Genomic DNA, 15,100 nt, shown 5'->3' on the forward strand with positions numbered 1-15,100 from the left:
CTAGTGGTAAGATTAATTTAACTACAACTTGTACTCTTCAATGGGTTCAAATGTGTTCTGAGCTTGAGTCATTTTTGAATGCTTTTGGTCCATACTTTGTTCTAATTTCTCCCTATGTATTTGTTGAAAAGACACTTTTGGAGAATGACATTTTGTTTCTGTCCATAGGCAAGAATTATAAAACATAAATAGCTGGGTTATGTTGAGATTTATTGGTGGGTAAGTTAAGGTGATATGCACTATAACAGGCAACGGCCATTTTAACAGCCTGTAACAAGTGGAAAAAACAAGAAAATGGAAATGCAAAATTATTGTTTTTATTTTTGTTGTGTGCTGCTGCCTTACCTGGTGCCTCTATTGAAGAATGGCATTTCAGTGGTTTTTGCTGTTCTACAAATTCTCTCAGTCATCGCACATTACCTCCATCTCCTTTATGCCGTTTTCCAAGCACAAAGCACTGTGTATTAGTCCGTTTTCACACTGCTATAAAGAACTGCCTGAGAATCAGTAATTTTAAAGGAAAGAGGTTTAATTGACTCACAGTTCTGCATGGCTGGGGAGGCCTCAGGAAACTTACAATTATGGTGGAAGGCAAAGGGGGAGCATGAACTTTCTTCACATGGTGGCAGGAGAAAGGGGAAGAGAGCAAGAGAGGAACTACCAAAACACTCATAAAACCATCAGATCTCATGAGAATGCACTCACTATCACAAGAACAGCTTGGGGAGAACTGCCGCCATGATCCATCCGCCTTCCACCAGCTGTCTCCCTCAACACCTGGGGAATACAATTCAAGATGAGATTTGGGTAGGGCACAGCCACACCATATCACACTGGATCCTGTCAATTATTTCTTAGTGCCTTTCTCAAAGTCATCCTTTCCTTTATTTTCCTACTGCCAGCTTTCTGAGGTAGGCTCTTATCTCTCTATATCTAGACTGTACTTGTGAAAGAGAGAAACCATCAGTCTCTCCTATTTTACATATGCCCCATAACCTGTTGACAACAATTTAATATTTCTAAAAAATAAAAAATTATTCTACCACTTTCTGCTTTATAACCTTCAATGGCATCCTATTGCTCAAAAGCTAAAATCTTACATCACAATACTAGAAAGCAGTGTTTATTCAGTAAATATTTGTTGAAGAAACAAATGTATTCCTCTCTTTTATAGCTCTCTAAAACCTATCTTCTCACTATCTGCACTACTTTTTGAAGCACTTAAACTCTTCGCGGTAAGCAGAATGGTTTTTCGAAGTTGCCCACTCACTAATACTTGGAAACTGAATGTTATGTTACATAGCAAAAGAGACTTTGCAGATGTAATCAAGGTTACAAACCTTAAAACGGGAGGGGAGAGGACCCACTATCCAGGTGGGTTCTCAATCTAAATACATCACCCCTTAAAGCAAAGAATCTTTTTGGCTTTCAGGAAAAAAAAAGTGTGGCAGAAGGTGAAGCAAGAGATATGTGACCCAAGGAAAAGTCAGAGAGATTCCAAGCATGAGCAGATTTGACATGCCCTTGCTGGCTTTGAGAAGCAGGAATCCACAGGCAAGGACCTCAGCGGCCATTGGGAGTTAACGACAGCCCCCTAACACAAGTGCAAAAAACTGGATTCTTAGAAGAGTCCAAGTGAGTTTGAAAGTTGACACTTCGGCCGGGCGCGGTGGCTCATGCCTGTAATCCCAGCACTTTGGGAGGCCGAGACGGGCGGATCACGAGGGGATCGAGGCCAACCTGGCTAACACAGTGAAACCCCATCTCTACTAAAAATACAAAAAAAAAAAAAAAAAAAATTAGCTGGGCGTGGTGGCGGGCGCCTGTAGTCCCAGCTACTAGGGAGGCTGAGGCAGGACGATGGCGTGAACCCGGGAGGCGGAGCTTTCAGTGAGCCGAGATCATGCCACTGTCCTCCAGTCTGGGCGATAGAGCGAGACTCCGTCTCAAAAAAAAAAAAAAAAGAAAAAAGAAAAAAAAAAGAAAAGTGGACACTTCCCGGTACCTCCTGATAAGAAACCAGTTTGCCAATATATTTAGTTCAGCCTTGTGAAAAAGCTGAAATCCAGAGCAGAGAAACTAGCCGAACCAACAGAACAATGGGATAAATGTGTGCTGTTTTAAGCAAATTTGTGCTAATTTCTTACAGCAGCAATAGGAAAATAATACACTCTCAAATATGCTGTTCCTGAGTTATGCCCATTGCCTCCTCAGCTCCACCTGGCATGCTACTTACCTATGGCAATAGTGTACCTTATGTATCACCTTCCAGTCCATCCCTAATCCACACAAACATCTTGAAAAAAATTGCATTGTGTTCCTTACAGCCAAATACTCTTAATTAATTAATGTTTGAAAAAGAGAATACCTGGGAGAATCTCTTTGGTTTGACTGGAAAGAGCAATGTATCTTTTGGATAACTTGCCGTTATATGTAAGATGTTCTTGTTTGATTTATGGCTATGGCCATTTAAGAACAACATTTTAAACTAGTGCATAGCAAACCTAAATATGCATATGTCACACCTGGGGATCCTATTAAATTGAAAATTCCGGTTCACTAGGTCTGGATTTGGGCTAAAAAGTCTTCATTTCTAGTAAGCTTTAATTGCATTGTCATTTACTTTTTGTGTGACCTTGAGTAAATTACTTCGGTGTCCAAACCTAATTTTTTTCACCTGTAAAATTGATATTGTGCATATAAATGAGAACATGGATATAAGGGAAACACTGCTTTTTATGCTTTTCTATTACTGCAACTCAGATAACACCAACAAAGCAGCCCAGAAATGCAGGGACGAGCCACGGACAAATCACTCAATTAGCAGATCTCAAGAGCTGGTAGAAAGGTCTCAGGCTCTCGTTCTTTATTTAAAACTGCATTCAACACATTCAACACAGTTTTTTGTTTGTTTGTTCATTTGTTTGTTATTGGAGGCAGAGTCTTGCTCTGTCACCCAGGCTGGAGTGCAGTGGCCCAAACTTGGCTCACTGGAACCTCCACCTCCCAGGTTCAAGTGATTTTTGTGCCTCAGTCTCCCAAGTAGTGGGGATTGTAGGCATGTGCCCCATGCCTGGCTAATTGTATCTTAATAGAGAGAAGGCTTCACCATGTTTCCCAGACTGGTCTCGAACTCCTGAGCTCAGGCAATTCACCCCCATCAGCCTTCCAAAATGCTAGGATTGCAGGCATGAGCCACCGTGCCCTGCATCAGCATAGTTCTTTAGAGGGACTGAGGCCCATAACAGATGGAATTCCAGTTGTTCTCAGTGGTAACAAGCTTCCCTCTTTTCTTAGTTTACTTTCCCCACCCCTCTGCTTCTGTTTCTTGGATGCTTTCAAATAAACTTCCTTTTCATAAGTCCTTTTCTCAAACTAATTTGGCATCACAATTACTGATACTTTTACCTATTTTGAAATGGGATAAGAGGTAGAAAAGAGGGAAACATTGGCTTATGCAGTAGCTCTGATACTTGAACTTTGTGGGGGCAATGATAATTTAAAAAATTGTAAAATTAGTTGACATTTAATTTGCATTGAAAACCTTGGAGAAACAGAATGACACTGGCCAGAAGACCTTCATGGAAGTTTTTAAAAGACTTTCATTTTCTATAGCTCTGGGTAGACTTTGCTGAAATTCAAGCCCAAGATTTAATAGTAAAGGTAACAAAACTGCAAAGGAGACAATGTTCAGCCTTAGTGCGTCTTTTAAGCTAAAATCATGGCCAAGATACAAAAGAAGTAAGAGACTGATATATCTGGGATAGGAATACCTGGGTTTCTGCATCCAAGGAGGCACGCATTATTGAAGAAAACACTAACATTTTTGAGAAGTGCAGTATGGCTATCCTCTGCTGTACAGAATTGACAGAAGGAGACAGTTCCATGAGACAAAGGCCCCTAGTGTCAATGAAGCTGACAGAGTTCCGGAATAGCAGAAAACAAAGTGGTGGCGCTTAGCCATCAGAAGCAATACTAGAAGGCACAGACATATCTGTATGGCAAAAAAAGGGTTCCTTAACCTACAGAGAACTCTGGCAATGGTTAAAAGACTGTAGTGTATATCTGGAAGTGAAATAAATGTGCAGCCATCAAAGATGTTGCTTGACATGTATAAAACCAAGAAAAAACTCAAAAGGTAGTAGGCCAAGAGTTCTATCAGACTCTGCAATAAAAATTTACTACTCCTGGCCCAGTTTTCAGATCTGAGATAGCCTCAGATAGGATCTATTGACCAAAATGAGGATAGATACTCCTGAGGAAAGACCCTTTTATGCCACCAAAAGCATATATCATAAATGTTATATCAATCTGTCATCAAAAGTACCTATGGTCTTGTACCAGAGTAACCGCACATTAAGGAAAATGCATAATCAAGCTCTTTCAAAGAGATGTTGAAAACTGAGTCTTATTTCATACTGAAATTAAAGTAACTCTAATTCCTTGTGTATTATGACCAGACGGTCAGTAGATTTCCGGCTTTAAATCTAGCTTATAATGAGTTTAATTTTTCCATGGAATCACCCTGTAGTTATTTCTCAAGACTCTGAATTTTAATCAAATTTAGGATCTGATAGAACCCTTACATTAGATTTCTGATTTGTAGAATAAGAGACATTAGGGTGAAATACCAAGAACAAACCTGAGATTTCCCACCCACTCCCAGTCATGATAGTAAATCAAAAGTCATGCTATATCCAAGTTGAAAGTGTGTAATCACAAGATCATAGACAATCTGATAGAATGTAAGAATGGCCTTATAAAGGTTCAGCCTAGTTGTCACTGTGGGGATGGCACCTTATTTGGTTAGGATACTGCCTTTTGTGATGTGATGTTCATATTTAAGAAATAACTATTATATGATGCCTTGTTCCTAGTACTAGAATACACAGGTGAGAGAATGAAATGTTGAAAGAAGCATCGACCACACTCACCATCCCCCCGTCCCCACAAATGACCCACTGTGGAGCTTGTGTTTCTCACTCCTGCACGTTTAGACTCTGTAGATTCTAGGTCTTAAACCCCAGTAGGGGAAATTTTGCTTCTAGGAAATGCAGTAAGGGTTTCTTCAAACCTGAACCTTTAGCTTTTGCTTAGTCATTTTGGACTCCTCATGCCTGTAGACCAGCACATAAATGATTTTTAAAAACAGTTACTAGATTGACAGGATGTTTAACCCTAGTTATCATGCGTTTCTATGTTTGCTGCCATATAATGGAGGTGTGGAGGAGTGCACTGGGCACTGAGGGAAAGCACTGTAGCCTCTCGTGGTGTTTCTATGCTCAGTGAAAAAAGAAAACAGGCATTTGCAGCAGCAACAATCTGATAAGGGGCAAGACAAAGAAGACTCAGACAACTAAGGGGTGAAGCTCTGTGCTTCTCTGTCAGGCAAGCAGCTGTATGCCAGCTGTAAGGCTGGCCATGTGAAAGAAAGCTGTACAGTGGGTGGTAGAGAAGGAAGATAATGAATATCAGTTACAGTCTTGGGACTCAGACTGTAGCAGGAACTGTAGCTCGCTCTACTAAACCTATTTTAAATTCATATTTAAAGAGGTTGTGACAAGCCACGACTTCAGAGTTGTTAAAAAGTTGAACTTAATATGGAGCAGTAGCATTTCTGAGCAGTGAAAAGGGATACTATAGCAGACAACTTGTGTGTTTTGTGTCAGAGTCTCTAAGCCAACTTGCAATTTTAGCTGCATATATGGAAAGTTCCCAGGCACTCCAGCAGCATCCCACTTTTCTTCTTTGCTTTTCTTCTTTACATTTTGTGTGGACCCTCACTCCGCACACAGGGCAGCTTGGGAGTGGTCCTCAACAGTAATGGACAAGGGTCATGGTAAAGGCCCAGTTTCCTGTTCTACAGAGAAACTATTCTCAGGGTCTCCAACAGGACTGAGCCCCAGTGGCTCACAGTCATAACCCACCCTTTAATGGCATCTCTTCCTTTCAACCCCACATTCCTGGATCCTCCGATATTGCTTTCTGGGATCACATACTAAGTAAGTTACCTAAAAAAAAAACAGTCACTCATTCTGAGAAAATCTAAATTGTGAACAGATATAAAGTGCCCTACACCGTGCTTGATAAATAATCAGTACCCAGTACATATTCCTATCCTCCGATTTTTTTCTTTGCCATAAGATATTTATAGTTCTTTGGAGAAAATAACCGACTAAAAGATAGGTGTTATTTGTAAATATCATCATACTCTGCAAATGTACCTATAGCCAGAAATTAAGCCAGCATATTCCCATGTACAGAGGGCCAACTGATGTTTTTCATTCGTATATGTCTGGAGCTTGAGCGGCAGAGTGTTGTATCACTACAATAGGAACCTGAAGAATTGGATTTTGACTCTGTTTCATTTACTTACTGGGATTTTATTTTATGTTTAAAATATTCACCAATATATTTAACGTTAGGTTCATTGTCTTCAAAATATTATAATTTCTTATAATTTCTCAGTTGAGATGAAGTCTGAGTAATCTAATGGATACAAATATGTCTTGTAAAATGTAAGCTATCTTAATGTAAATGTACATGTCTCTACCACATGATGTCAAAGATGGTTGTTATTTGGCGAAGTGAGCCAAAATAATATTTCCTGAAAAATGCTAAATGCATGCTAATATATGTTATTTTGTCTTTATTTTTAGGAAAAATAAAATTCGGTCTCGGGGGGCTGATTCTATTTATTGGAATTTTAGATAATTTGAAAGGTTTGTGATGACAAAACTGCCTGTTAGCACATCTCAAATTTATGCACAGAATATAACCTACCTTGCTTGAGCTTAGAGCTGGTCTTCATAGTGCCTTTCTTTCTTTTGAAAACAGTTCTAAATGTTACCAAGATATTTGGCAGAAATTTTCAGCATCTAGACACAGACGTGAAAGAAACAGATGAGGGATATAGCTTGTGTCTGAAAACTTATGGAGGCTCAGGAAATAAAGAACAGTTAAATTACAGTCACTTATTCACTAATATCCCTGGCTGGTTATTTTTTTGGTAGTTACAGCCCAATCATGTTGGTTTCAGTGGTAATTCACTGGTAATAAGTGAGTATATACCAAGCTCAATCTTATCTCTACATAAATATTTGAATTATCTTGTAAGAATTTTCCTAAAGATTTTACTTAATTTACTATTTGATATGGTTTGGCTCTGTGTCCCCACCCAAATCTCACCTTGAATTATAATTCCTAATGTTAGGGAGGGGCTGGTTGGAGGCAATTGAATCATGGGGGCAGACATCTCCCTTTCTGTTCTTGTGATAGTGAGTGAGTTCTCATGAGATCTGGGTGTTTAAAGGTGTATAGCGCTTCCTCCTTTACTCTCTCTCTCTTCTGCTCTGCCACAGTAAGAGGTGCTTGCTTCCCCGTGGCCTTCTGTAATGACTGTAATTTTCCTGAGGCCTCCCAGCCATGCTTCCTGTACAGCCTACAGAACTGTGAGTCAATCAAAATCTCTTTTCCTCATAAATCACCAAGTCTCAGGTTGTTCTTTATAGCAGTATGAGAACGAGAATGGACTAATACACTACTTGAACTATTTAGTTTACTTTTCAAGAGATTATGGAACAAAGTATACTTTTTACCATTTTTGATTCACTGGTAATGAGCTCACTCATAAACTCTAGAAAGGTAAACTAAACTGTTCAAATAGTAAAGTAGAAATATCTTTAGGAAAATTGTTATAAGATAACCAAAATATTTATGTAGAGATAAGATTCCAGTTAGTATGGTGCTTCAATGATATATTGGAAAATAGGGTTGTTCAGTTATTTAGGGGAAGTGACTTTTTTTTCTCCTTTAAGTTTTATCTCCTTTTTAGGGAGGTTAATATAACTTGTGATATTTTTGATAACTACTCTTACTCTTCAATATAATATTTTTATAAGCTTTCAGCCTACTAAATTTTTTAATTGAATGATAATTTGGATAGCAATCATTCAGAACATTTTTCTATTCATAAACATTTTTCCTCTTGGTTTTAAGTTTGCTTGGTTGTCAGTTACTTTTCAAGGCTGTCATAATTTGGAATGGAATAGAGATTGCTAACTCAATCTTAGCTGGCAATCCTCTTTTATATCAGTGACATGACATAACAAAACTTTCAGCTTGCTTCATCAGACGGTTTTTCTTCTATCACTACTTCCCCAATAGTTATGTTAACAAACAGTTATATAAACAAACTTTATCCATTTGTTGCTTCTTTTCAGGAATACTGGTAGTTGATGAAAACAATGAGAGAAATGCCTGCTTCTTTGCGTACACCATAATCTTTCCAAGAGCACCAAACTGAATGCTATGTGTTTTTGAATGTATCAATCTAACAGTCAAACCTGGAATAAAACTTTTATTCGAGGTGAAGGCAGTTAAAGCTCAAACTTTGGGAACTATAAAATTCCAAATTCAAGGTGACTTTTCTCTAATTGATTTCATTTAAAACAGAACCACTTATTTCAAGAAAATGAACTTGAATAAAATTATAAATAGGTGAGAGTATGAGTAGGCATGCTATGGTTAATCGATGAGAAACATAGTCTTTTTATCAGACTAGACATGCTCAGTGAATAAATATGAATAGTTAGAACCTTTCATAAAATTTCAAGAAATAATAGATATTTTAATATATTATTCCATATATATTAGTTTCAAAGACTCTAAGAAAAATCCTAAGATCATAGACTGTTAGAACAGAGGGTATTTTAGGGAGCATTCAATTCCATCCTCTGTCCTTAGATCCTCCTTCTTACCCAGGAAAAGGAATGTAGCATTAAGGTTAAACACGCAGAATCTGGAGCCAAACAACCTTAGTTTTAGTCTCGGCTGTGACCAAGTTACCTAATGTCTCCACCTCTCAGTTTCCCACCTGTGCAAGGAGAAGGATAATAGGAGCACCTAATTACAGGGCTGTTGAAGAACTGAGTGGCTGAATACATGGTAGATCTTAGAAGAAATTGACACACCCTAATAACAATAAGTGTGTGTGTGTGTGTGTGTGTTTCTGCAGTGATGTTTTATTGAGAACCTCCTACATGCAATCATTGACCAGGTACTAGAAATGCAAAGAAAACTTCTCGTGTTTTCTGTCCTCAGGATGCTGAAAAACTTGAGGAGATGGACACCACAATGGTGTGAATGGGCAGATTTCCCTGAAACGATATTTACAGATGAGATGATATTTTATCCAGATCTTGAAGTTTAAGTAAAACTTGCTAATATGCCATTGCTGCTACTGCTGTTGTTGCCATTGATGATGATGATATTGATCATGATGACAATAAATAATGAATTAATAATATAATTATTAGTTAATTGCTAAAATTTATTGGACACTTACTATTGGCTAATTTCTAATAACAAAATGTGTTATTTTGTTTAATGCTGAGAAAGATCCCATGAGTCAAGTTTCACTTTTATCTTTATTCTGGAAGACATGAAACTGAGGCCTTGAGAGATTATGCTAGTCTTGAAGACATGAAACTGAGGCCTTGAGAGATTATGAAATTTTCCCAAGGTTACTCAAGGAGTAGATGGAAGAGCTGGAAAGTAAGCACAGGCAGAAATCCATTTTAAGTAATGGGACAAGCACTGGAGAGCATACCTAAAAAATGATGCATTGTGATGAATGGAAAAAAATGTTCAAAGCAGCTCAAGCACTGAGTGTGCGCAGGTGATGGCAGCTGATGATGAAGAACCTTCAATACTCTGCTAAAAGGGTGAACATAATATAGTAGGACCCAATGGAAAAGAGAAGCTTTTAAAAGAGAGAAAGAAGAATGATTGCTACCATTCGTTAAGAATTTATATCTACTCATAATCTCAATTGCCTGTCCCAATAGCATGTTTTACACATAATAGAATCCTTGGAAGTTTAGAGGTTAATCACTTTCCTAGGAATTTTGAAAAGATTACTCTGGAGGCAGTGTGCTTGAGAGTAATTTCTTAATTGAAGGGGAGGATGAAAGGGAAGAAACGATGAAGTCAAGAATGACTGTGGTTTCTGGAGTAGGGCATTATGGAATAAATTATAACAATAAATGAGATTTATTGGAGAGTTTGAGAGGCAGTGGAGGAAATACAAAATTAAGATTTTACACAAACACTTTTCACTGATTATTGGATTTCCTAGTGGTAGATGTGGTAGATGTTTTTAGATGAGCAGTTAATATATGCATCTGAACAGGAAAGAGAAGGTAGATAATAATGACAATAATAGTAATGATTTGAAAAGCATTAAGGAATTTTCCTTTTACCTTTCTGAGTATATAACCATTATGCTGGTTGATCTGAGGTCCAGTGATGTGGGAATCAGTGGTGGGTGAGAAGATGAAAATGTTTCAGAAGAAATGTAGAGAAAGAAGATGATAATAGTTGTATCAATAATGATTTACAGCAAGACAGTGATTGTAAGTTCCAACATCACAGAGAAAAATAAAGATTACTTTAACATCTTTAATTCTGAGTTTATGTATGAAGGGCTAAACTAGATGTTTCCCGAAAGTTAGAAAAGGCAACCATTCCCTGAGGTTAGAAGAGAAAGGAAAGTGATAATGTGATACATAAAAACACTTCACACTGACTTGAAGTTTGGTCAGAGAATGGAGTTGGGGAGAGAGGAAACTATTTGACTTATGTCTCAGTATTCCCACTCTGGATTTGGCCTGAGGATGGGGAAAGTCTATTAGATAATTAGGGGAGAGTAGAAAGTTCCGGGGACTTGTGACTTCAATTGAAATAATTTGGGAGTATTCACTATGCACTGCGCCCTGCACTAACATGAGGCAGCCAGTTTAGTAGACAAGGCGGAGTGGCGTGGGAAAAGAGGAGCACAGTGGGCACCCTCTAGCTCCTGCCATTCTTTGATGGCAGGGAGACCATGGAGGAGGTCACCAGATCTGTGAGCAGCCTCCCGAAGTGGCATAAGTCACACTCTTGTCAAGGCCAGAGAGATGAACGGAAGAGAACTGTATATCATTGCCAGCTGAAACTTGGGTAAGCTGAGCTAACCAGGTGGGAGATGGCTATGCTTCTGGAAGGACTTGATTACAGCCCTAAGTTTAAAACCTCAAACTTTAGTTTAGGAAGCATGTACGAGGCCCAACTACAAAGTGGACAAGAGTGACATTAAAAATATCAGCAAGTGCATATCTAGCAAAGAACCAAAGGTCGGAGGAGTCCTCCCCATTGTACCTCTCACGAAATTAAAATAATACAAAACTAACAGCCACCACAAAGACATGTGAACATTCCCTTTTCTCTGTCTGAAAAGCTTAACTTCATAGCAGGTGAAGTAGGAGGAGAATATCTGAACCTAAATACTGCTAAAAGAGACAGCTTATTTAGTTTCAAATTACATACAACTAAAAGTTAATACTTTTCTCCTTACCAAGGAGTGAAGATTTCTAGGAAGACAGGCATAGTTATGGACTGGATAAAAGAGGTTTTATTTCCTCTGTGACCAGAATGAGATTGGGAAAGAATAATGAGAGAGAATAGAGGTATTTCAAACTTAGAGATTCCTTTCCAGTTGTGGGAAGTTTCAGAAGAAATCTGAAAAAGTTTAATTAATTTTCCCAATGGTACAGCAAGTGAATGCGCTGAAATTTTTAGTTTGAGTTCATTTCTTGACTGTGCATCACCTCATGGCCACTCCCCATGGGAGGAGCCTGAGGATGATACCAAGCACTTCCCATAGTGCTTATGAGGCTTTAAAGAAAAGAATTTCCCAGTTGGCTTCTGGAAGTACTGCGCTAGATGGGTGGAAGGAAAGCTCTGTAGAATGTTACGAAGCAAATGTTAACCCTCTCCATAAAAATGGTACCAAAAAACCCAACATAGTTTATTAGCAAAATCTGGATAGATAGAATCCTTTTTAAAAACCCAATTTTATTTTTTACTTGCCTAAAATCAAAAAGGTTTTATATAATAGTTTGGGGGTCATATTTACCATTATTTTGCTTTCCAAAACAGGTTTGGATTTATCAGATGTGGTCTTTGCTGCTTTGGGATACAACATTTTCAAATTGTATTATTTGGATTAAATCTAAATGAATCACAAATATATATGTAAGGTAAAAATATCAAGATTCTGGTAACTAGTGTATCAACTGGTATATTGATATTAATAGCTCTCATATTAATAATTACTCTGACTTTTAGTAGCCATAAGGCTTACCAACAGTTAAAGTACTTCTGTGATGTTCTTGGACAGCCGTCAACATTACCAACTCATTCCCAACTCAATTGACACAATGGAGAAAGTCAGACCCTACTTAGCCACTACTTTTACCGATTCTTAGTACAGAACTAAATCTGTACCCTGTGCCACAAGAGTGTGTGTGAGACCAACCTCATATTTTCTACTTATAAGCTCTTTCTTTCGCCTTTTGTCTACCTTTCCATTAGTGCCTCTTCTTTTTACTTTCAAAGTTGTAAGGGTTAAACTACTTTCTTATTCTAGCTCTGAGAACTGCATTGTATTTCACCCTTTTGTTGAAAAGGGAAATTGACTTTAAATGAAAGGCAAATAGATACTACTCAGTCATGATAAATGGTGAAAATTAAGCCCACAGAACTTTTATCTTTAAGCATATTTTTACCCTGACATCTTGAAAATATTATATGATGCAACTATTTCCACAAGTATTTTAAAACTGTTTTTCTGTTCCAAATAGGACTTCAAATTGTTGCCATCATCATCTTTCCATGGACTCCTACTCTGCATAAGGTGCTCTAAAGACATTGTACCTACTGAAAAGATATTGTACATGACTAAGATCAAAGGATCTTTCTCACTGAGAGGCTAAGAGTCTATTTAGGGCAATTGTAGAAGCACAGAAAAATTATAATCCCAGGCAAGATTTATTTACCATGTGGGTTATAAGATCAGAAAGTAATGAATGCTATTCATAGAGTAGAAAATGGCTTTGAAGAGTCTTAAAAGATGAGTAAGATTGAGGCAAAGGAAGTCAGTGTATCACAGCACCTTCAACAGCAAGTGTGTGGTGCGTGCCTGTGTGGAGTTGGGAACGCACATGGCAAGCCTGGGAAACAATAGTAGGTCATTTGGGCCACAGTGAGGAATTTTTATATAGAATAATTTTTCTCACTAGTAAAAACTAGAAAGAGTTCTGAAGGAAGAGAAAGAACTCCCAAGCATCAACAGAGATACAATATAAATAATGGCTGCGAGATGAATATTCTTGTAAACAAAGATTTTTGTATGTCTTTTTTTCCTCTTCCTTTTTAATGGGGACTTAATGTTCCAAGAATCCATTTGACTTTGACAAGCTCTACCAGACACCAAGTGATGGCATCTTTAATTTGTTTACATGAAACAGAAAAATAAAAAATAAAAATAAATAAATAAAACCTAGAATGATTTTCACTTGAAAAAGCCAGAAACTGAGAAGTGAGTGGGTGTTGTATCCACTGTGAAATTGATGCTGGTATCTCTAGAAGGATCCTATCTCTGCTGTACAGGTTAGTTTTGTCGTGTTTCATAAAATGTTCCAGTCCTGTGACATATTGGACTCTTTGTTCTTTTCTCCTTCCCTTCAAAGGTTAAAACAAGCAGGGGAGGTTGGGTGATGATCATAACAGAAAGAATGTGGGCGTAGGAGGTGTGAGGAAATCAGTGCCTGGGGCCTGAGTTGGTTCTTCCCTGAAATGATTGAAAAGCACAGTGTGGCTTGATGACCAGAATGAACAGCAAAGACTTTGAGTAGAATCTGCAGTCTGGGCCCATGGGAAGAGTGTTCTGCAGTGATGAGTCCAGCCATCACTCACTCACATTTGCCAAAACAACCAGCCGTAAGAAGGATGCCCATCTCCCCCAAGGCCCTGCTTGTAGCTTGGATGTAGTGTTGCCTGTTGCTAATGAACCACTAGGATTGCCTCAAACACACCCTGACAGCTGCAGAGTTTTCGGTAACAGCCCTAATTCCACTTTCTCTTCCATCTGTCTACAGATGGTTTAAATTTGACCCCTTTAAAAAAAACGTATCCTATTAAGAGGCAATTACTGTGCTTGTAGATTTCCCATAAAAAATGACAGAATTGTAATTTGCAAGAGAGTCTGGTAATTGTGGATTATGTTGAGAGTTTGATACTCATTCTGGACATGGAGGTTTTGACACTATTTGGGGCTGGATTGCTAATATTCTATTTGGAATAATTCTGTCAATCATAATGGCATAGATAATAGTCAGAAAGTTCAGCCATAAGCGCAAAAAGAAGTCAGTCCTTTCAAAACCATTAGCACTGATTTTATTTTTATTTTTCAAAATATCTTTCAACTACAACAGGATGCTACAACACCAGAATGTTTCTGTTTATTTTGTGCCATCTGGGTTTCCATGATTAATTATACAATTCTTCTTTCTACAAGAACTTTCTTCTGAAAATTGCAAAGCAGTTTCAAGATAGTACTTCAATATTCATTATACTTTACGTATTATCTCAGTGTGAATATCAGAACCAAGCTAATTTAGGAGAAATCAAAATGTAAATAGGTTTCTAGAATATTTCAAAGAATTACAAATCTTAGACTCTTTGCAGTCTTAAAGTTTGCTTGTCCAAATCTCTCCTTTGCTAGGGGCAGGGAGGATCACCATGCCCTGAGTGACCAATTTTGCCTCCCAGTGAGCCAGAAGGAAATGCCAGTCCTACTGATGCCCAGTTTAGTACTATGCACTTTTGACACCTAAGTGAATAAATCTTTCTTCTAAAATGAGTCTGTGTTTTATAATGACCGAATTTCTCTCTAAAGATTTCTGAAATAGAAGGATTTTCATTTTAACATATCAAACCAATACTTTAAAGCATGTGCTTTGTGCACTATGTTGCAGAGACTACAAAGAAAAGATACAGTCCCTGTCTCAAGATGCATATTCTTGTCTTGGAAAATTACCTTGAGGAATCCAGGCCTTCGAATGTGAAAAGGTATTTAATATTGGGAGGTTGTGCATGACAGAAAGTGAATGGTACAGTTGATATGGAAGTGAGTAAGGCTTCTCCTTGACTTTCAGCAGGTGCTCTGCAAACACTTGTTGAGTTGCATTGAGCTGTATTCACTTGGAGAGCAGCTTCT

General features: G+C 38.0%; 1 long non-coding RNA gene across 1 annotated transcript in view; it reads right to left on the bottom strand.

Annotated features, from left to right (window-relative positions):
• LOC107970493 (uncharacterized) overlaps positions 1-15,100 on the bottom strand; it is a 49,583-nt gene extending 34,483 nt beyond the window's left edge. The window contains exons 1-4 of the long non-coding RNA XR_008547028.2: positions 14,921-15,100; positions 6,784-6,878; positions 706-777; positions 346-483 (exon numbers count right to left, since the gene is read on the bottom strand). This is a non-coding gene — a long non-coding RNA (uncharacterized LOC107970493). The remainder of the gene's footprint in view (positions 1-345; positions 484-705; positions 778-6,783; positions 6,879-14,920) is intronic.

The sequence above is a fragment of the Pan troglodytes genome, chromosome 2 (genome assembly GCF_028858775.2).
Source record: "Pan troglodytes isolate AG18354 chromosome 2, NHGRI_mPanTro3-v2.0_pri, whole genome shotgun sequence".
Classification (NCBI taxonomy): domain Eukaryota; kingdom Metazoa; phylum Chordata; class Mammalia; order Primates; family Hominidae; genus Pan; species Pan troglodytes.